Raw genomic sequence first — 21,847 nt, 5'->3', positions numbered from 1 at the left:
GGCTTGGATCTGGCTTAATCAAAGACAGCTTTAAAAGATGAAGCATCAGTTATATGCGTTGTAGCCTAAAGAGAGCAACATTGATTTTAGAAATTTCCTATGGGAGGAGTGATTAGACATGGTGTGAAAATGTGAGCAGCCTCTGGGAACTGAAAGTGGTTTCCAGCTGACTGCTAGACAAAAAACAGGGACTTCAGTCATTTCAGACATACTATCACAAGGAAATGAATTTTGTTAATAATTTGAATGAGGTTGGAAGTGGATCTTTCCCAGGTCGAGCCACTTAGAACCACAGCTTGTCTAACACCACAGTATGGTCAAGACCTCATTACAGTCTTGTGAGACGCTGAGCAGTTAACACATACCTCAAATCTTGACCCATGAAAATTGTTAGATTATTAATGAGTATTGTTTTAAGCCTCTATGATTATGGTAAGTTGGTATGCAATAATAGTAAATTAAAATAATGTGGGTATTTCACTGTCTAAATATTCAGCAAATTATATTTATATAATTAGGTGAAAGAGAAAATCTATATATTAGAAAACTATAACCTTTGATATAAGCTAAATTACATAATTTAAGACAGCCCTGAAATTAAATTTCTGAAACCATTTAGCTGTTTAGAAATAATTTGGGACTTAATTGTATTCATTATTATTAAGATCACTTAAATATTATTTATAAAATATAATATATTAAAAAAATCACAATTCTGGGATTTACTTTTTTCCTGCTTCACCAAACCTGTTTCTCCTACGATTGTTTCTTTGTTAGTTAATAAAAAATAGTATTCTACCGGTGGTTCATGCCAGAAACTTTGACATTTTGTACTTCTCTTATTATTTTACCCCACATGAAATCATCAGCAAACTCTCTTAGCTGTTTCTTCAAAATTCCTTGAATCTGACCCCTCCTAACCATGACCCATGCCAGGCACTCTGATGGAAACCTTAAGTCTTACCCCATTTTTCACCTGTGTTATTCCTCTAATAGGTTACTGTCGCCTCTTTATGTGAAAGATACATCTTATTCTTTCTCCTTTCAAAATGTTCCAGTGACACCTGGTTTTCCCATAATGACAGGCAAAGAAAGCCCTTCCAATAGAACCTATTTTGTCTGGCCTTCCTTTACCTTTCTGGCATCACCTTTGACTATTTTTTCTGCTCTAAGCTTCTTGGTTCTGTTGCTTTTTTTCAATTTTCCTAACATACCCCTCAGTTCTTTACCCTTGTTCTTTTTTCCCCTCCATCTGAAGCACTATATTTCAATCTTTACCAAATAGGACCTTCTCAGTGAAGGCTTTCTTTTTCTTCTCTGTAACACCCTTGTCAATCTTCTCTTCTTTCCTTGCTTAATTTATTTCCATAGCAGTTATTGTTTTCTAATATATTCCATCTTAATCTAAAATTATAATAGTGGGTATTTTGGTTTTGCTTTGGAATAAAAAGATTTCTAATTTTTAGTAGATTAATTATTGATAATCATGCCTTCCAGTGTTTAACTAGACCTGCCATATATTATGTTTAGTGTGCCTACTAAAGCAAAAGAACATGCTTTATGGTAGTACAATTCTTCTCACTTTCTCCTGAGTACTGCTTTGCTCACTAATAATTTTTTTCCTGTTCTTTTCTTTTATTATATCAGTAACACTGGTTTTCTATTTTCATATATTTAAGATAAATCTTATGTTATTCAATCTGTCCATCAAAGACCAAATTCCTAAACTGCTCCCTTTTATTGAATTGTATATGAAACAATTTTTATGACTTTAGATATGGGCATAACTAAGGTATTTTAGAATGAGTAAATTATATTGCATTAATTTTATAAGTTGTAATATCTAAACACACATTTCAAAGCAAGAACTGTTTGGGGGGTTTTCTTTCCTATGAAAGAAATGTTCCAGATAGAAAATAACATTGAGAAAAAATCACTGTGCTTAATGTTCAAAAATCTTTTATCTTATTTTATTTTTATGATAATCTTATAGTAAAGAGGGCTTGGCATCTTTAATAAGAATATATAATATAAAAAAACACAGTGGACATTTTGGTGTATTTGATAACCAGAAATTTTAGTAACTACTTCAAGTATCAGGATATTTGTGTAATGTGACAAGAATGAAAAGACTATATAAAAAAAATTTGAAATTCAATTTTATTTTGGTATATATTTTATCAGTCATACACCATTAAAACTTGAGATTGGTTCTTCTGCTGAATATATATCTTCTGTAATGTTGAATTACCTAGTATATTATTTTTTAAAGGAAGAAATGTTAAAAATGTGCTAAGAGATTAAAATATTCTTTTCTAAGAAGCCTCAGGATTTGGAGGTGTCTTGGGGCTTCTCAACAAATTATTCTGTGGCCATAGGGACAGCTCAGACATGTCAGCCTCACACGTGAGGTGAATGGTATAACAGCATGTTTTAGACAAATAGTGAAAAATGACAAGTGCTATGATGACATCCAGGTTTCTTACGTGACCTGGGATAGTTCATTTTGTGCTGCCAATCCCAGATATGCTGCTGTACGCATAGAAGTGAGTGGGAGAGGAGAGTTGTGCTCCATTGCCCAAGAATTTGAATGATTTCTTCATTCAAAACAGTAGGAAAATGTCTGCTTGCCTGGATTAGCAGCCTGAGCCACCCCACCATTGCCAGGCAGAGACTGTGGTGAAGCGGGGCCCTTCGCACTCCATGCCCCAGCAGATCTCCAAGCATTCAGAGCACCTGCTTTCCTGGGTTAGCAGCCTGAGCTGCTTCACCCCTCCTGTGCAGAGATCATGGTGCAGTAGGGCCCCCTCTGCTTCATGCCCAGGCAGATCTACATGCATTCCAAGCAGCTGCTAGGCTGAATCAGCAGTCTGAACAACTCTGCCCTTCCTGTGCAAAGATTGTGATGCAGCAGGGCCCTCACCATTCCATACTCAGGCACATCCCCAGGAAGTTGGAATACCCATTCACCTGGATCAACGGGCTAAGCCTCCACACCTTTCATGTGCAAAGATTGTGGTGCAGCATGGCTATCTACACCTGACACCCTGCCATATCTCCAGGTATCTTGAACACCCATTATCCTGGAATAAATTTTAGGCTGCCCCTCCTCCCTATGCAGAGAACTTGGGGCTGAGGAGGATTCTCAGCTCCACACTTAGTCACACCTCTGGGTGCTTGGTGGCCCCTCACTGGATTCTCCCTCAGCACTAGTGTTTGTGCCTGCCATTGTAGGACCTGTAGGTGGGCCTGCATGGTCCTTCCTCATCCATCTTTTCCCCACTCAGTGGCTGAGCACACAGCTCAGGTCACTTTGCACTTCATGGCTTAACCCATTGTCTGAGGCAACAGAGAGCTTCTCCTGGTAAACAAGGATCAAGTATATACCCAGCCCCATTATCCATAGTTGACTCTTACCTGTAAGCACAATCTATTGGCTTGTAGGTCAAACTACACAACCCAGTAAAAAACTGGTGACAGAAGTTCATAGGGCCATAGAAGCAAAGCCAAAAGACCCTAATCAGCATTCTCTACAGTCACTCCCTGAAGGAAGGCAAGGAACTGAAATGAAATACAATAATATCACAGAGAAAAAGGCAAGGACATGATTTGCTATCCACATGAAAATAATTGCAAAAATTGGAAGTCCCAGTGTCTTCAGATGAGGAGCCAATGCAAGAATTCTAGCACTGTGAAAAATATGAGTGTAGTGACATCACCAAAGGGTCCCACTAGCTCTCTCCACCAACAGTTCCTACCAAACTGGAAAGTCAGAAGTGACAGAGAAAGAATTCAAAGCAGGGATTTCAAAGAAGCTCTACAAGATCCATGACAATGCTGAAAAACCACACAAAAAAAACTTCCAAATCACCCAAGGAAATGAAGGAAGAGATAAACATCTTAAAAGTAAATTAATCAGAGCTTCTGAAATTGAAAACCTCACTTAAGGAAGTTCAAAACACAATTGAAATCTATATCAATAGACCAGACCAAGAAAAAAAAGTAATTTCCCAACTTAAAGGCCAGTCTTTCAAACTAACCCAGTCACACAAAAATAACAAAAAGGAATTTAAGAATATGAATGGTCGTTGAGAAATATGAGATGATGTAAAGTGACCAAATCTACAAATTACTGGCGTTACTGAGAGAGAAGGAGAAAAAGCAAACAACCTGGAAAACATATTTGAGGAAATGATTCAAGAAAACTCTTCTAATCTTGGTGGAGGTAGACATATTGATACAAAAAATTCAGAGAACACATGCAAGATACTACACAAAACATATCTCACCAGGGTATATAGTCACCAAACTCTCCAAAGTTAGCACTAAAGAAAAAAAAATATTAAAGACTCTTAGAGAAAATGGGCAGATTACGTACAAAGGGAACCCAATCATACTAACAGCGGATGTTTCAGTAGAAACCTTACTAGCAAGGAGAGATTGGAGGTCTATTTTTGGCATTCTTAAAGAGAAAAAAAATTGAATTGTCCCACCAAACTAAGTTTATCCCAGGAAACTAAGTTGCATAAGGGAGAAATAAAATATTTCCCAGGCAACTATGTGCTAGGGAATTTCTTACCACTAGATCAACCTTACAAGAAAACTTTAAGGGAGTTCTACATATGGAAATGAAAGAATGATACTTGCTACCACAAAAACACACTTTATTACATAGCCCACAGACCCTGTAAAGCAACCACACTATAGAAACTGCAAAGCAACCAGCCAACAACTTCACAATAGCATCAAAACCGCACATATCAATATTAACTTTCAATGTACATAGTATAAACACCCCCACTTAAAAGACACAGAGTGGCAAGTGGGGTTAAAAAAATACCTCATCAACCTGCTATCTTCAAGAGACACATCTCATGGCTATGCAACACTCATAGGCTAAAAGTAAAAGATAGAGAAAGATCTATCATTCAAATGGAAAACAAAAATGAGCAGGAGTTGCTATTCTTATATCAGATAAATCAGACTTTAAACGAACAACAGTAAAAAAGCGCAACAAAGAGCATTACATAATGATAAAAGGTTCAATTCAACAAGAAGACTTTACTATCTGAAATATATATTTACCCAACAGTAAAGCACACAGATTCATAAAACAAGTACTTGTAGACCTAAGAAAATACTTAGTGACACAATAATAGAGGGGGGTCCTCAACACTGCATTAACAGTGTTAGATCAACCATTGAGGCAGAAAACTGCAAAGATATTCTGGACTTTAAATTCAGCATTTGACTAATTGAACCTAATAGACGTCTACAGAATGCCCTACCCATCAACCATAGAATATACGCTCTTCTCATCTCAAACAAAATATACTCTAAGATTGACTACATGCTTGTCCATAAAGCAGGTCTCAATAAATTCAAAAAATTGAAATAATACCAATCATACTTTCAGACCACAGTGGAAAAAAAAATTAAAACAATGAAGATTTCTTAAAAGTGCACAATTACATGGAAATAAAACAATTTGCTGCCAAATGATAGGTAAATAATGATACTAAGGCAGAAGTCAAAAAAATCATTTGATATAAATGAAAACAGAGATACAACATACAAAAATCTATTGGATGCCAGGAAAGTGGTGCTGACAGTAATGTTTATAGTGCTAAATGCCTACATTGAAATGCTAGAAGGATGTCAAAATACTGATCTAACATAATACTTAGAAAAACAATTTATTGAGAACTACAAAACACTGCTGAAAGAAATCATAGACAACACAAACAAATGCAAAAATATTCCATCATCATGGAGTGGAAGAATCAATATCATTAAAATGACCATAATGCCCAAAGTAATTTACAGATTCAATGCTGTTTCTATCAAACTACCCATGTCATTTTTTACAGAATTAAAAAAAAGCTATAAAATTTATATGGAACCAAAAAATAGCCCAAGTAGACAATGCAGGCATAAGCAAAAAGAACAAAGCTGGAGGAATCACATGGCCCAACTTCAAACTATACTATGAAGCTACAGTAATTAAAACAGCATGGTATTAGTACACATACAGACATATAGACCAATGAAACAGAATACAGAACCCAAAAATAAAGTTGCATACCTATAGCCACCTGATCTTTGACAAAGTCAACAAAAATAAGCCACGGGGAAAGAATTCCCTGTTAATAAATACTGCTGGAATACCTGGCTAACCATATGAAGAAGAATGAATCTGGACTCTTACCTTTCACCACATACAAAAATTAACTCAAGATGGATTAAAGACTTAAATATAAGACCTTAAACTATAATAATCCTAGAAAAAACCTGGGAAATATCATTCTGGACATCAGCTTTTACAAAGAATTTATGACTAAGTCCTCAAAAGCAATTGCAACAAAAGCAAACATTGAAAAATGGGACCTAATTAAGCTAAAGAGCTTCTGCACAGCAAAAGATACTATCAACAGAGTAAACAGACAACCTATAGAATGGGATAAAATATCCACAAAGTATGTATCTGACAAAGGTCTATATTCAGAATCTATAAGGAACTTAAACAATTCAACAAACAAAAGCCAAATAACCCCATTAAGAAGTGGACAAATGAGAAGTGAACAGACACTGCTCATCAAAATACATGTAAGTCAACAACTAACATATGAAAAAAAAATGCTCCACATCACTAATTGTCAGAGAAATGCAAATCAAAACTACAATGAGATACCACCTCACACCAGTCAGAATGGTTCTTATAAAACCGTTAAGAAACAACAGATGCTGATAAAGCTGCTAATAAAAGGAAACACTTACACACTTTTGGTATGATTATAAATTTGTTCAGCCACTTTTCTCAGAAGTTTGTGGATTTCCTCAAGAGCTTAAAACAGAGCTACCATTTGACTGATTGGATGTAAACCCAGTCGTCTTACTACTGGGTTTAAACCGAAAAGAAAGTAAATTGTTCTACTAAAAAGACACATGTGCTCATATATTCATCACGGAACTATTCACAATAGCAAAGACATAGGCTGAACTTTGGTGTCATCAAGGGTGGATTGGATAAAGAAAATGTGGTATATATACATCATGGAATACTAAGCAGCCACAACAAAGAATGAAATCATATTTTTGCGGCAACATGGATGCAACTGGAGGCCATCATTCTAAGCAAATTAATGCATGGTCAGAAAACCAAATACTGCATATTGTCACTTATAAGTAGAAGCTAAACACTGGGTACATATGAACATACAGATGGGAACAATAGACACCAGGGACTATTGGAGTGGGTAGAGAGGGAGGAGAGCAAGGGCTGAAAAGCTACCTATTGGGTGCTATTCTCACTACCTGAGCGACGGGATCATGCATACTCCAAACTGCATCATCATGCAAAATACCGATGTTAGAAATCTGCAATGTACTCTTCAAATCTACAATAAAATTTGAAATATTTTTAAAAACACAAAAAGCAAGCAAAAAAAAACAGTGGAAAAGGAAAAATAACAAAAAAGGCTAAGTGATAATTGCAGAGCCATTTTCAGACTTGGGTAATAGCAGTTTACCTTAAAGCATGTTTATTAAATTAATAATTAAATATTATGCAATTGCACACTTCTTTAATTTGCAGAAGAAAAGAAAGATGTGGATACATCTCTGAGATAAAGCTGCCCTACATTTCCTTACCCTGAAAATAGACCCAGCCTGCTAATACCAATCAATGTCTTTGGGTTCACCAGAGTCAATTTGATTATGCCCTTTGCTCTGTTTATTATTGTTGTCATAAGAAGCTACAGTCATCTTGGTCATCCATCATCTTCTCCATCCTCTACACCCCATACAGTTCATCTCCTTTCCATCCCTTCTCTTGCCTTTCCATGACTCTGGAAGCCCTTCAACATTCCACCAATATGGAAACACTTCGTATCCTCAACTTTGGCTCTAAAAGCCTTCTTCACATTATATCTTGCCTTTTCTCATAGGATACTGATAATCCTGCCCCTTCTTAAGAAGAGTTATTTTTCTCTTTCCTACAGCCTCCAGGTCAGGGTGGCTGTAAGAGGGTGGGTGACTTTTTAGTACCTCATTGCAACTTCATATTTTTTTTCACTTTCCTTTCGAACTTCCCGTGTTGAAGTCTATGTCATCATGTTGTATCACACTTTACACCTCATTGTTTCTGTGTCATGTACTAACAGCAAAGGGCCTTTATTTTTGCTTCTGTCTACATATTACTCTTATTATTCTTATTTAGTCTTAATTATTGGCAATTTCTATAGAACTATAGAAATCCTCACACACCACAAACTCTAATTTTCATGAATTTATCTCCACCCATTATCTTGTTATCTCCTCTGTCTCAATGATTCACCTATTCTCAGGGTTGTAACCTCTATATATGTATTATAATATTCTCATTTTTTGCACTCATTTTTCTAATTACTTCCAACTTCTTTCCAGGTGACTTCTTTTGGCATTACAGAATCCTTCAAAACGATCAGGACCCATAATATGTGTATTCATCAATGTTTTCACTAACTTCTATGCTTTCTCTTTCTTGCTTATGCATTTTCCATTTCACGGTCATTCATTTTAACCACACTCATATACCCTCAAACATTCTTGCATTTTTTCATGTAGCTGTGCTTTCTTGCCCAAATAATAACACTGACCAAACTAAGCATTTATTTACTCTTTTCTTGCACTAATGTAGGTGAAAGTAACTGGACAAAAACTCCAAATCATAATGACTCGTCTCACTTCAAATGATGAATATAACCTCAATAAACCTGTAGCACTGCCTAAGGGCAATAATTTGTTTCTCTCAAGCATATTTCTTTCTCTTAGAAAACCAATTCATCTTTTTCTTTATCTCTTTTAAACTTTCCATACTTTCTTTCCCAACCTGATTCTCAGATGATGACCTTGCTTACTAAAAGCCTTGAAGTGATCATAATAAAAATTTCTATAGATTTTCATCACCACATTTACCCACAACTTCTAAAATCTACACTTGTATCTTTTTTTACTTACTTTTTCCAGTCACCTTACAAAGGATCAACTAACATCCTTTTACATAAAATGTATTTCTGCACATTCCCGCTTTCCAAATTAAGGATACAAATACAATAGTTTCTTCTTCTAATATGCATCATTAATTTTTCCTCCTTCAGTGTAGAATTCTCTTGCTTTTTATCTCTCTTCTTTTTAAAAAAATGTATTATTTCATTTCTTATTCATGCTATGTCCCCATAGCTCTCTTTCACTTGTAGCAAAGACCCTTGAAATAGTTTATTTTGATTGTTTCCAGTTGTTCTCCCCATTCCCCATTCTTTCTTAAATGCAATATAATCAATCTTCATCTCCAACTCTATTAGAACCACTATTTTAAGTTCACCAGTTATCTCCAGCCTGTCTTCTAGGACTCAATATTTGTCCCTCTTTTACATCTACACTAGTTATCATATCTAATTTTATAATTTTGATATCATTTGATCTAAAGACTGACAACTTTATTCCTAGGAATTTTAAACTCATATCCAACTGCTTACAGATATCTCAGTTTTAACATGTTCCAAATATAATTTTTTCCTCCAAACCCATCTCATTCATGGTCCATTTTAGGTAATATTAACTCCATCTTGCAAGTCCTCAGGCCAAACAAGCAGAAGATACTGTTGACTTCTCTTATTAAATTGTTAATTGGCTTACACGAATTCTTACAGGGTGACCAGATATCTTAGTTTTCCTGAGATTGAGGGGTTTCCTGAGAGAAAGGAATTTCAGTGCTTAAACAAGTGCAGTAGCAGGCAAATTGTCACAGTTGTTCACACTAGAGGATTGGTTTCCTATGACCTCTCTGATTTCATTTCCCACTAATCTCTATTTCACACGCTGTACCCCAGCAATGATGAACTCTTTGCATTCTGTCAAATATGTCAAATAGTTTTACACCTTAAGAACTTTGTACTAGCTCTTCTGTTGCATTCGATGCTATTTTCAGTGGCTAACTCCTTTATTTCCTTCAAGCTTGCTCAAATTCCCACTTTTCAATGGTCCTCTCTGACCATCCAGTTTGAATGATTTCCACTCTTCTTCCTTCTTTCTAATTCTAACTCACTGCCTTGGACCTTGAGCGTAAGTGACAGGCATGATCAAAAGTTGTTTGGAGGAAAAAGTGGTAAGAAATTTTGTTATGTAATTTGCAATGTGGAAAATAAAGTTGTGTCTATTTTTCTTGCTTAACTATATGAGTTTAATCAAAACTAGCTTAGATATTTTATGGGCTATAAAAGTGACCTCTGCATTAATTATATTTAATCTAAGAAGTTTTTATATTTCACGTATATCAATTTACTGTAACATTTCTGTGTTGATTCCACATGTGTTTAAGGAAAGAAAGAGAGAATTCAATTTTAATAACAACCATAGCCATATATTAAAACTTCTTAAATTTTTTATAGGTTTAATTCCAGTGATTGAGCATTTCTTAAAATAGTATTGTGTTATTGTTTTCCAAATCTTCTTTCAAGCTAATGATAGTTATTCCACAGGTCCTTATGAGGGACCTCTTGATCTAACTAGATGGTTTCCATGGGTATTTAGAAAGCAAATGAAACATTTTAAGTGGCAATTAAAGTTAACAAATGTGGTGACAATAATTCAAAACCAAACTGAAGTGACAGCAACATGAAAAGCCATGAAAAAATTTAAACATATGCAGTGATGAAAATATCTGCATCGCAACCTGAACAAAGGCGAGGACAAGATTTTAACAAATTTCTATGTTTCCCAATTCTAAAGATATTAAACATTAAAAAACTATATCCTAGAATCACTGAAGTGTTATATGCTGAAAACAACTTCTGGGATCAATTTTTTTTAATAAAATGTGAATTAATCAATATTGTCTAGCTAATTTGCTGCAAAATTCCTCACATCCTTTGATATGTTAATTCACATTGCGAAGCTGCAAGAGAGGAATTTATTTTGCTGAGTTTCACAAATTTGCCTGTCTAGGGATTTCTGTTTTCTTTCTCTCATACCTTTTTATTTTTATTTTTTGAGCAATCAAATAACTAGTATTTAAGGAATATACTAGTTTTTATTCTCTGTTGTTCTAATGTTAAGGAAGAAAAATTACCATTTATTCATTTCCTGTGTATTCTTAAGCCATATAAACTCTTAAGATACTAGTAGTGGTAAATAATAAGAGCAAAGGATTGAATAGGAACCCCTTTCTAAGTATTTTATTTTTTCTCCTGGAGAATGCTCACTGATTCTTAGAGATACCCTCCTCTAATTTTAAAATCATTTAAAAAATCTTCTCCTGAGAGGAGCTTTAAATTGTGATCATGCAAAGATAATGAAACACACCATTTATTTAGTAATGGGTGTGCCAGAATTGCTGTTCAATCTACTGGAAGAGTAATAGAGTTTGAATACTTGTGGTTGAAGGAGATAAATTAAAGAGAAGTAAATTCATCTGTGTGCAAGACATTAGTATGTATTTCCTGTTCTGACAGAGAATATTGGTTTAATTGATATAACTTTATTTTACTGAAGAAATAGATCATACTAAATGTCATTACAAAAAAAATCAAATTGAATATTTTAATTATTGTCACAAAAAGATGGAAAGCTCTTTCCTAAAGCACCAAAGCTGAATAAAGTGGGAGTGGAGTATCACCAAAATATTACTGGAGACAGCCAAGAGCCACCAGATATACACCTCAGAGGGGATATAATATGCTCAAATATCCCAGACAAGCAGAAGACGTAGGAATTACAGAAGCCATAGAACAAATGACCTTAGTACAGTGACCTTAGTAAGAGATTATGCCTTTATCATTCCTTACTGGTTAACAGTGGTGTTTTTCCCTGTAATATAAGGTTTTGTTTTTGTTTTTTAATTGTGCTGTTTTGACCCAGTATTGAGGCCAGTTTGTTCCCATTCTACAACAGCCTCTCCCCTTATTGGGCTCTCAACCCCAGACTACTATGCCCTTGCCCTATTTGCCCCAAGGCCAGGTTCCAGGCAACTTAAATTATTAAATTATCAAATTAGCCAATTCATAGGGAGCCCAGAAAACCTAGCTAACCCTACCCTGATGTCCATGGATGAGCTTCCCTGTTACTCTGTCCCTAGGTTGCAATCCTTGTGTGGCCCTGCCTGGAAGCCTTCTCTCATTCAGAGCTGTAAGTAACAATAAAAATCCTGTCTTTCATCTATTGAGTGTTGATGTTTGTATTATGCCATCAAAAGACTCTTAAAATCTTATAAAGCATTCCCCACTGCCTAGTCAAAGAGGTGGGCTCCAAAACAAATATTTTTGAAGATAATGTGATGGATGGAAAGCCAGGCCATTCATTTCCAATGTATTATTATTATTCAATGGATTTGCTGATCAGTCTTCTCTAGGAATTTGAGCAAGTGGAAAAAAATTCTAAAAAATATGACAAGCAAAAAGAAGACAAAACAACAAACCAGCTGATAGTTTCCTGCTTTGGTCAGGCAATAGGTGTGTTTCCTATAGTTTAAGTGGAAAATTAGCTAAATGTAATTAACTTTATGGTTCCCTACCAGAATTTGAGAGGTCAGTTTCTCAATGGGAAACTCCAACAGGAAAAGGCTTGCATAGACCACAGAGACGGGTGCTGACTAGGAAATTGGTCAGTTCATGAATTTTTCGTGTCAAGGAATCAGGCCACAGAAGGGAGACTGTATTCTGCCCCACAGAATCATATATATTTTTTACCAGAAAGCCAAGAGAGCACTAAAGCATCATCAATTGAGAAAATCATTGTTTGTATATTTCTTTGGTATGGGTTAAATTGTGTATTTAGGAAAATATATGTTGCAGTTCTAATACCCGGTACTTCTGGATGTGTGTGACTTTATTTGTAAATGAGGTCACTGTAGGTGTAATTAGTTAAGGTGAGACCACCGGGGAGGAGGATGAGTCTTTAATCCAATATAATTAATGTACTTATAAGGAGACACTGAGACCCCTGGGAGAATACCTCATGATGGTGTAACCAGAGAGTGGACTGTTGCCTCTAAAAGTTAAGAAAATAACAATGAATGCTGGTTGTCACCCAAAACTAGAAGTGAGGCAAGGAACAGAACCTCCTTCACAGCCCTCAGAAGGAACCAATTCCACCAACACCTTTGCCTCAGACATCAAACTTCCACAATAGTTTGCAAGAGTGAATTTGAGACGGGAGGAGTTCCCTCATCCCTTCGCAGGGCATGTGACAGACGTATGGCTCCACTCTTAGGTGGCCCACTACTCAAACCCCTGGGGGGAGCATGCAGACAGGCAGGTCTACGGAGTGTTTTGGGGCTCAGACCCCATGGCGGTGTTTAGGGTTGACTGTTTACAGCTCCTGAAGCCCCAGTAGGCCTGTGTTACAGTGTGCGCTCTCAGTTTTGCCATCTGCAGGCAGCTTGTGTTAATCAGCTCAATTACACCCTCTGCCTTATTGCAAGGACAAAGGCCTTTCTGTATCCTGGGTTCTTGCCCTAGTGTGCCGGAAAAAATCAGATCACATGTGAGCTTGGAGGATGGGTACAAGGTTTTATTGAGTGATGGAAGTAGCTCTCAGTGAGATGGATGAGGAGGCCAGCAGGGGAATGGAGTGGAAAGATGGTCTTCCCCTGGAGTCAGGCCACCCAGTGGCCAGCTCTCCTCTGACTGCCCCCAACAGAATTCCATGTCCCGCCATCTGATGGCCTGCCAGCATCTCCTGGTGTCTATCAGTGAGCTCTTTTGTTCTTCTGCTCCTCTCGAGGTCCAGTTGCTTGTGTCTGCCCACTAGGGTTTCAGAATTTGTATGGGCACAGGATGGGGGGCGTGGTGGGCCAGGGTGATCTTGGAAAGTGCAACATTTGGGCATGAAAAGAGGAGTGCTTCTCCTCACTTAGGTTCTTGGGCACAGGCCCGAGCGTGGAGCCCCCGCCAGAGACCCCGCTCTTCTCTATCCAGCACTTCCCTGCCATGCTCCCGTATCAAATTTCAGTTGTTTTAAGCTACACTGCTTGTGGTACACTGCTTAACAAAGTTGCTTTGTTAAGGCAACTTTAGGAAATTAATACATTCTCCAATTTTTTCATTCCCCACTCTTAACTCTAGAGTAGATACAGGAAGAAGACTGAAAGAAGAGTAAGAGTGAAAATATGCATGGAAGCCTCTAAGCCTCCAGGTACTAGAAGCAGACAGAGAGGTAAGGTTCGATTGCATAGGTAATGGAGGTTTTAAATTGGGATGATTGATCTAGAAATTGCATACGCTATATTTTACACCCTTATGTCAATTTTCATTGCAAATTATCTGTTTTAATGAGATAAACTTCAAATAGTATTAATGGGTTTAAAAAGAAATTAAGCAGATATTTGTTGGAAGCTATTGGAGAAAAATAAATGTCATTCACATATGCACTCCAACAAGTTCTGAGTGCTCAATAAACGTGTCACACAGACTAGACCGAGAGTAAATGGATCTAAGTGGGCATCCTGTTCGGCCTAAGTTCAGCCACCTGGAAACTACCCTTAGCACTTGCCCCAATTATCACTAAAGAAACAAAAAATAATTTCAAGCTTAATTAATAATTCATAAGATTTACATTATATGTCTTAGAACTTTATGTCCTATAACATTCAGGAAAATAAAATAAAATTATTTCATCACTGGCTTATAGTCATGTCACCTCTGTTTTCCCCTTCCCTTTTAAGACAAATTTCTTCACCTTTCTGTACTGTCCTAAGAAAATATACCATGCATATTCTATTCAGCAAAATTGAAATTCTGTTAGTTGAACTTAAAATCCTTTAAAAGCAGCTCAGCAACCATCTACTGATAAGTAACTACGCTTCTCAAGTGAGGTATCAAATTTTTCAACCAAATACATGGGTCTCTTGGAAGATTTTAGTCTTTGCATAAGCAAAACACAATGTGGTTTTCTGTCCAATTATGTAAGCTGTAGTTAGAAAATTCTCATATATACGTGCTGAAAGAATATTCTTATATATGTATACTCATATATATAATGTATTAAGAACATTCTCATATGCTGAAAGAACATAGAATATAAACATGTAAATATGTTTTTTATGTTTATCATGAAACATATATAATACATTATTATATGTTACATATGTAATGTATTATATATTATGTTACATATATAATTTATTACATATCATATAGCATATTACATATACTATATAGTAATGCGTTATATATGTAACATATATAACGCATTATTATACTATATATGATGTGTATGTATAGTATATATTTTATTGTATATACTACATGCACAAATTACAGGACAGTATGTTAATTGTTATTGGAGATAAATGCAAATAAGACAGCATAAAGCATTGTAACTATAGTAAAAAAATATAATTCCCATAATTATAAATGTAACTGAAGACAGAATGTTATGCTAGGTTTGTGAGTGCTAATTAATAGCATTATTTTCAACTACAAGTATTTAACTAACAGAGAAATTCATTCTGGAGTCAGTTAGAAAATAAAATATCAGTCGTTTCTTTTTCTTGTTTTCCTGACAAAGCTAAATTAGAGGATGGAATAAAAATGGGCCTGCTGCTTTTTTCTACCAACTCACCTCACTCCATTTCAAGATCTTAAGATCTTTTGGACTGCCAAGCTGAAATTCCCTGGGAAAAATATTTCCCACCACATCCAATAAATAAACCAATAAATAAAATCTACCTATGAGCAAATGGGACTTCAAGTCTATGAAATGGAAAATTATAAAACAGTGAACAGATCTCCATTCCTTATTAAAATCATGTAGTCTTCTAGTCTAGGGCCATGCACCAAGACCATTTTAGATTTAACCCCTGACTTGTTGTCTTCAAGCTGATATATTCTGGTGGCAAGAATTCTTAGTTCCACTAAGAATGGCTAAGATGTAATAAATATTCAATAAATACTAACTGGGGGTTGTGCACCAAGGAAAAAGACTTATTTATATAGACTCAATTGAAAAGTCTAGAATTTGAATTTGCTCTTCGAAATTCCCAGAAGGCCTCTTAAGAGCCACAGACTCAGCAAGTGAACAAGATTCTTACCATCCTCAGGGCTGTCAAGAATAATAAAATGTAGAACTTGGAAATTCAGAGATTAAGCTGTAAGGCTAATCTACACAGAGGACTAACATGAGCAAACATATGAGCAGGGCAATTCTGGTACTGGCAGCACTTAAGTTTAGGATATAAATGGAGATAAGTGTAAGAAAGTAGGACAAATGGCTTTTTAGTATAATTTGAATATTATCTGATGACAAATTTTAATTTAAGATAATTTCGTTTGTGTATTAAAATGTTTAAAATAGTTTAATAATCTATTTTACTACCATTATTAAACGTTTAATTATTCTGTTAATAATGTTTTTAATATTTGCTTATAGTATTACTTAATTATTTTTCTAGGCAGGTTAACTTAGTTCAATTATCCATTAATTAGAAGCAGAAATAACAGTTAATATTTAAATCTTCCATTTTCAACCAATACCACATTCTTTTACCCACATTTTTTAAGATCTCTTCTTCATCAGCGAGACGAGGGCATGAGCTTCATATCCATATCCTTCCCAACACTGTTCAGGTCAGAATTTGCCAATGAAAGGCACTAATGCAGGATTAGGAAGGTAGAAAAAAATGGATAAGCCATTATTTTTCAGAGGTAGTTGTGATCAGACATAAGCTTCTTGGCAAGCTGTGGAGATCCACCCATGTTGTCATTGCCTAATTTCTCTCTGAACATTTAGAAAGATTCTGCATAGAACCTACAGAATGGGAGAGAATATTTGCAAACTATGCACATGACAAAGGTCTAATATCTAGACTCTATAAGGAACTTAAATTGACAAGCAAAAAACAAACAACCCCATTAAAAAGTGGGCAAAGGACATGGACATTTTTCAAAAGAAGACATAGACATGCCTAACAAGTAAATAAAAAAACATGCTCAACATCACTGATAATTAGAGACATGCAAAGCAAAACCACAATGAGATACCATCTTACACCAGTCAGAATGGCTATTATTAAAAGGTCAAAAAATAAATGCTGGCAAGGTTGTGGAGAAAAGAGACCGCTTCTACACAGCTGGTGGAAATGTAAATTAGTTCAGCCTTTGTGGAAAGCAGTTTACTGATTTCTCAAAGAACCCAAAGGCAGAAATACTCAACCCAGCAATCTGATTATTGGGTATAAACCCAAAGAAATATAAATCAGTCTACCATAAAGATATATGGATATGTATGTTCATTGCAGCACTGTTCACAATAGCAAAGATATGGAAACAGCCTAAATGCCTGTCAACGATAGACTGAGTAAAGAAAATGTGGTACATATATATCATAGAAGACTATGCAGCCATAAAAAATAATGAGATCTTATCTTTTGCAGCAACATGGATGAAGCTGGAGGCCATTATTCTAAGCAAACTAAGACAGGATCAGAAAATCAAATACCAAATGTTTTTATTTGTAAATGGCAGCTAAACTTTGAAAGCAAATGGACACAATGAAGGGAACAATAGACACCAAGGCCTACTTGAAGGTCGGGGGCAGGAGGAGGGAGAGAATCAAAATACAACCTATCAAGTACTATGTTTATTATCTGTGTGACAAAGCTATCTGTACACCAAACCCCTGTGACACACAATTTATTTACATGACAAACCTACACATTTATCCCTGAACCTAAAATAAAAGTTTTTTTGTTTTGTTTTGTTTTTTAAATGAAGAAATGTAGCAGTTTCTCAGGGAGTTGTTGGTAACAACATGCTTCTAAACTCTTGGCTGAGATAGTAATGGTGAACTTTCTGAACTTTGATTTCTCAGTTCTTCCAATATTTTTCTAAATCTCAAAGTCCAATTAAATTCCATTCCTGCTCAAAATTGACAGGTCATATTATAATTAGAAAACGGACAAGAACATGTTCTGGTTCACTCCAGCCTGGGGCCCTCCTGACCTGGGGCTGCCCAGGTGCTGAACAACTACCCTTGGCACCCAGGCGAACCAGACACTGGTAGTAGCTGGAACCCTGGGGGACTGTCCTGCCCACTTTGGCCCTGTCCTGCCCACTGTGGCCCTGGAAGGTGAGGTAAGTGCTTTCTTGACTATGTACATGGCCTGGCTCAGCTCTCAGTATATAAATTCGCAGACCGATATGAATGGGTAACAGTGGAAAATGGTATTGGAACGGTGGGAGTTGGAAGGTTTGCACAGGAAACTTTGGGAGATGTTTATTACAGTCTGCCTGAAATTGAGACGAAATTAAACAAATAAAATGGATTTTGGACATTGGAAAGTGTGAAAGCTGCTACTGAACTTTGTTCTCTTCTATCAAGAGAAGCAACCAAAATTAAAGAAGCTCTTGCAGAAAATCCAGCACTTGTCAACAAATCTTGTTATGAATAGGGTTGGCTGATCAAGGTGACACCGAGTAACCGTTAAAAACTAGATGGATTAATGAATGAAGATATATATAAGAAATATGTGAAATCAACCAAGGAGTAAAAATGGTATGCTTACACAAATACCAAAAGTTTGCTGTGAGTGTTTACCTACTCACATGCATATATAGTGTAAGGCCTATATTTAGCAGTTCATCCTTTATTAAAGTAAAATTTTACCAATAACAAACACATAAGTGATTAACTGTTACTTTCTCTAGTAAAGCAATCTTCATTTATCCTCTTCAGCTCTACCACCTAGAAGACATAGGACTTGAGCACATGAACTAAGTTACTGAGTATTTAGCACAGTAACAAGACAACGATTAATGCTCAGAATAAGAGGATACATTTATAACCATCAGTTCTTCAACGGCTCTTTAAATGCTTTTATATTTCTTTGTTGTGTTTATGGGACAAATAAATAGTTAGCACTCTAAATGAGATAGCAGCAAGCCATATGTATTGTTCCTGCTCACTGAAGCTAGAGTACATTTTAAAGTATAAATATAACCATGTATCTTCTTGTCCGAAAATTCTTCATTGGCTCCCTTTCTTCAAGATGAAGTTAAACCATCTTACTAAAGGCTTCTGGCTTGGATGCTTTGTCTTCCTCCCCTGCTTCATCTCTTTACTCTTTTCAGTAAAACATATCTATTAGGCTGACTTTCTAGTTGAAGGCAGTAGAATCCATTCAAACTAGTTTAAAACAGAAAAGGAAGTTGCTTTATTTTTGCAAAACGGCCCCCTAATATGCACAAATGGTAGTAGAAAACAGTAGGAAAAAAGTAAACCATAATTTTTTTCCTCTTAACATTCACAGAAAATAACTAAAAATGGATCAAAGATCTAAATATAAAAACTAAAACTGTAAAACTTCATGAAGAAAATATGAGAAAATATTTGCAAATGCTTCAGATACGACACAAAAGTAGAAACAATGAAAGAGTAATATTGATACTTGACATCTACAAATGCTAAAATGAACAAATTTCTTTTTTAGGTCAATGATACAAAAATGGAAAGACCAGAAACAGACTGGAAGAAAATATTTGCAAAACATGTATCAGGAAAAGGTTGTGTATCCTATATATATAGCTAATTTTTGAACTCATTTGTAAGATAACCTGATTAAAAAGAAATGTGCAAAAATGTGAGCAGCATTTCACCAAATATGGTGTGTGTGTGTGTGTGTGTATGTGTGTGTGATGCATAAGCATGTGGAAATATACCCAAAATTGTTAATCATTTGAGAAATACAAACTAAACCATAAGAATACACCATCACATAGTTGTTAAGATGGCTAAAATTACAAAGTTTGTTAATACCTTGAGTTGTTAAAAGTGTGGATCAACTGGACCTCTCATTCATTGTTGGTGGGAATATAAAATGCTACAATCAACTGGGAAATAAATAGTTCAGCAGTTTCCTATTAAGTTAATGATACAGTTATAAACAGTCAGTGATTAAACTCCTAGATATCCACCCAGCAGATATGAAAAATATCCATACAAAGCTTATATCCACACAAAACTTACATTCCCCACAATGGAAAAAAAGAATCTCTGCTTTTGATCTAGTTGTTAGAGAAAGTTTGTATAAAAATGCTTTAACTTAAAGCTTGATTGGCAGGAAGAAGCAAGCCATGCCAAATCTAGGAAAAATATTAAACACTAAACGAGTAGCTGGCACAAAAGCTCTAAGATAGTAACAAATGTGGCTAGAAAGAAAGCTAATATTTCTTTAGAAGAATGAACGAATATAGTTATGGCAGGCAGTGAAATTTTCAAGAAATATGGAAGCCATACCAAAGAAAATTCTAAAGCCCAGTTGTAGAATTAAAAATCAACCATCAATATTTTCCAACAACAGTGTAACTAAAAATATTATAAGCAACAAACAACAGTATTCTGACTTCATAAATATCCAAATTGTGTGTTTATATTATAATTCCTTCTCTATGTATACCATGTAAAACCTCCTTGTACCTTAAAAGAGAGTGATGTTAATATCAATACTGGCAGAAATAACTTGACTGGTATATAATTAATTGTCCAATCTACCTGGGCTTGGTGGCTCACACCTGTAATCCCAGCACTTTGGGAGGCTGAGGCAGGTGGATTACTTGAGCCCAGGAATTCAAGACCAGTCTGGGCAACATGACTAAACCCCGTTTCTACAAAATTTACAAAAATTAGCCTAGCTGGACATGGTGGTGCATGCTTGTAGTTCCAGCTACTCAGGAGATTGAGGTGGAAAAATCAACTGAGCCCAGGAAGTTGAAGCTGTAATGAGTCGTGATTGCTCTACTGTACTTCACCTTGAACAACAGAGTGAGAACCTGTCTCAAAAAAAAAAATTGTTCAATCTAATGCCACATTATATTTTGCTTTATATTTGGGATATATTTTATTTCATAGTTTATTATTTTTCCATTCATGAGTTCTAATAGTTTTCTCCTTGATCTAAGGTTAATCCACTTTTACCATATTCTTATCATCTAGCACATAGAACTTCCCTTTTTGTCAAAGCACTCTAATTACTGCTTTTTATTTATTTCAGAATGAATGTTTTCTATATGCCTGCTGCAATGCATATCTTTTCCTGTGACTTGTTTTCCTTGAACTCATGGATTAGAGCTTCTCTTCTATATTTTTTGTTTGCAATTTTCTTCCTTATTTGTTATAATTCACCTTCAATTAACTTGTTTGGCTAAAGTATATGAAAACAAAACCTTTGGAATTCTTGCACATGCAAAAATGTTACTATGATGCTCTCACATATGTTTGTATAATATGTATAATTGCTTATTATACATATTAATTAAAGATTCAAAATTGCTTTCTATAAGAAGCTTGATTCACTGTCCCCTAGCCTCCTATTTGGCTTAGGAAAATTCATGCTCTTGATGCTAATATAGTTTTGGCAGATAACATCACATTTCTGGTTAAATTTAAGTCAAAGACAGTTATTAATAAAGAATCTTAAAATGTGAATAATGAAGAAATTTTCTCTGATCAGAAACAACTATCTCTATTATCTCATTCTAACAGTTATTGGCTGTTATTTAACCTGACTCAACTTTTCAAAATAAACCCTAATAAATAAACATTATTGTGTATTCAAACTAAAGCAATTCATATAGTTTTTCCCTACAACAATAAAAAGTGAGACAAAGCCTTCTGTAAAATATACTTCTGAACAAGTCAGCACAAAATAAACATATCCTGAATTTCCATCTTCTTAAAACTGGATACTTCATATTTTCATGTCATCATTAACCTTGATGACAAAGCTAAGGATAGATGTTTGCAATTTCAGTTAGGGGTTGTTACTTCTAAATCTCAAGCAGTCAAGCATGAACACATGTTAACTTTGGGAAACTTA

At 35.4% G+C, this 21,847-nt stretch overlaps 1 long non-coding RNA gene across 1 annotated transcript in view; it reads left to right on the top strand.

Moving 5' to 3' along the window:
• The window catches only part of LOC129060201 (uncharacterized), a 165,415-nt gene extending 144,108 nt beyond the window's left edge, over window positions 1-21,307 (top strand). The window contains exons 3-5 of the long non-coding RNA XR_008526731.1: window positions 12,113-12,162; window positions 14,100-14,190; window positions 19,463-21,307. This is a non-coding gene — a long non-coding RNA (uncharacterized LOC129060201). The remainder of the gene's footprint in view (window positions 1-12,112; window positions 12,163-14,099; window positions 14,191-19,462) is intronic.
• Window positions 21,308-21,847: the final 540 nt, after the last annotated feature.

Source organism: Pongo abelii, chromosome 1, assembly GCF_028885655.2.
Source record: "Pongo abelii isolate AG06213 chromosome 1, NHGRI_mPonAbe1-v2.0_pri, whole genome shotgun sequence".
Classification (NCBI taxonomy): Eukaryota; Metazoa; Chordata; class Mammalia; order Primates; family Hominidae; genus Pongo; species Pongo abelii.
This window is presented reverse-complemented; position numbering and strand designations above follow the sequence as displayed.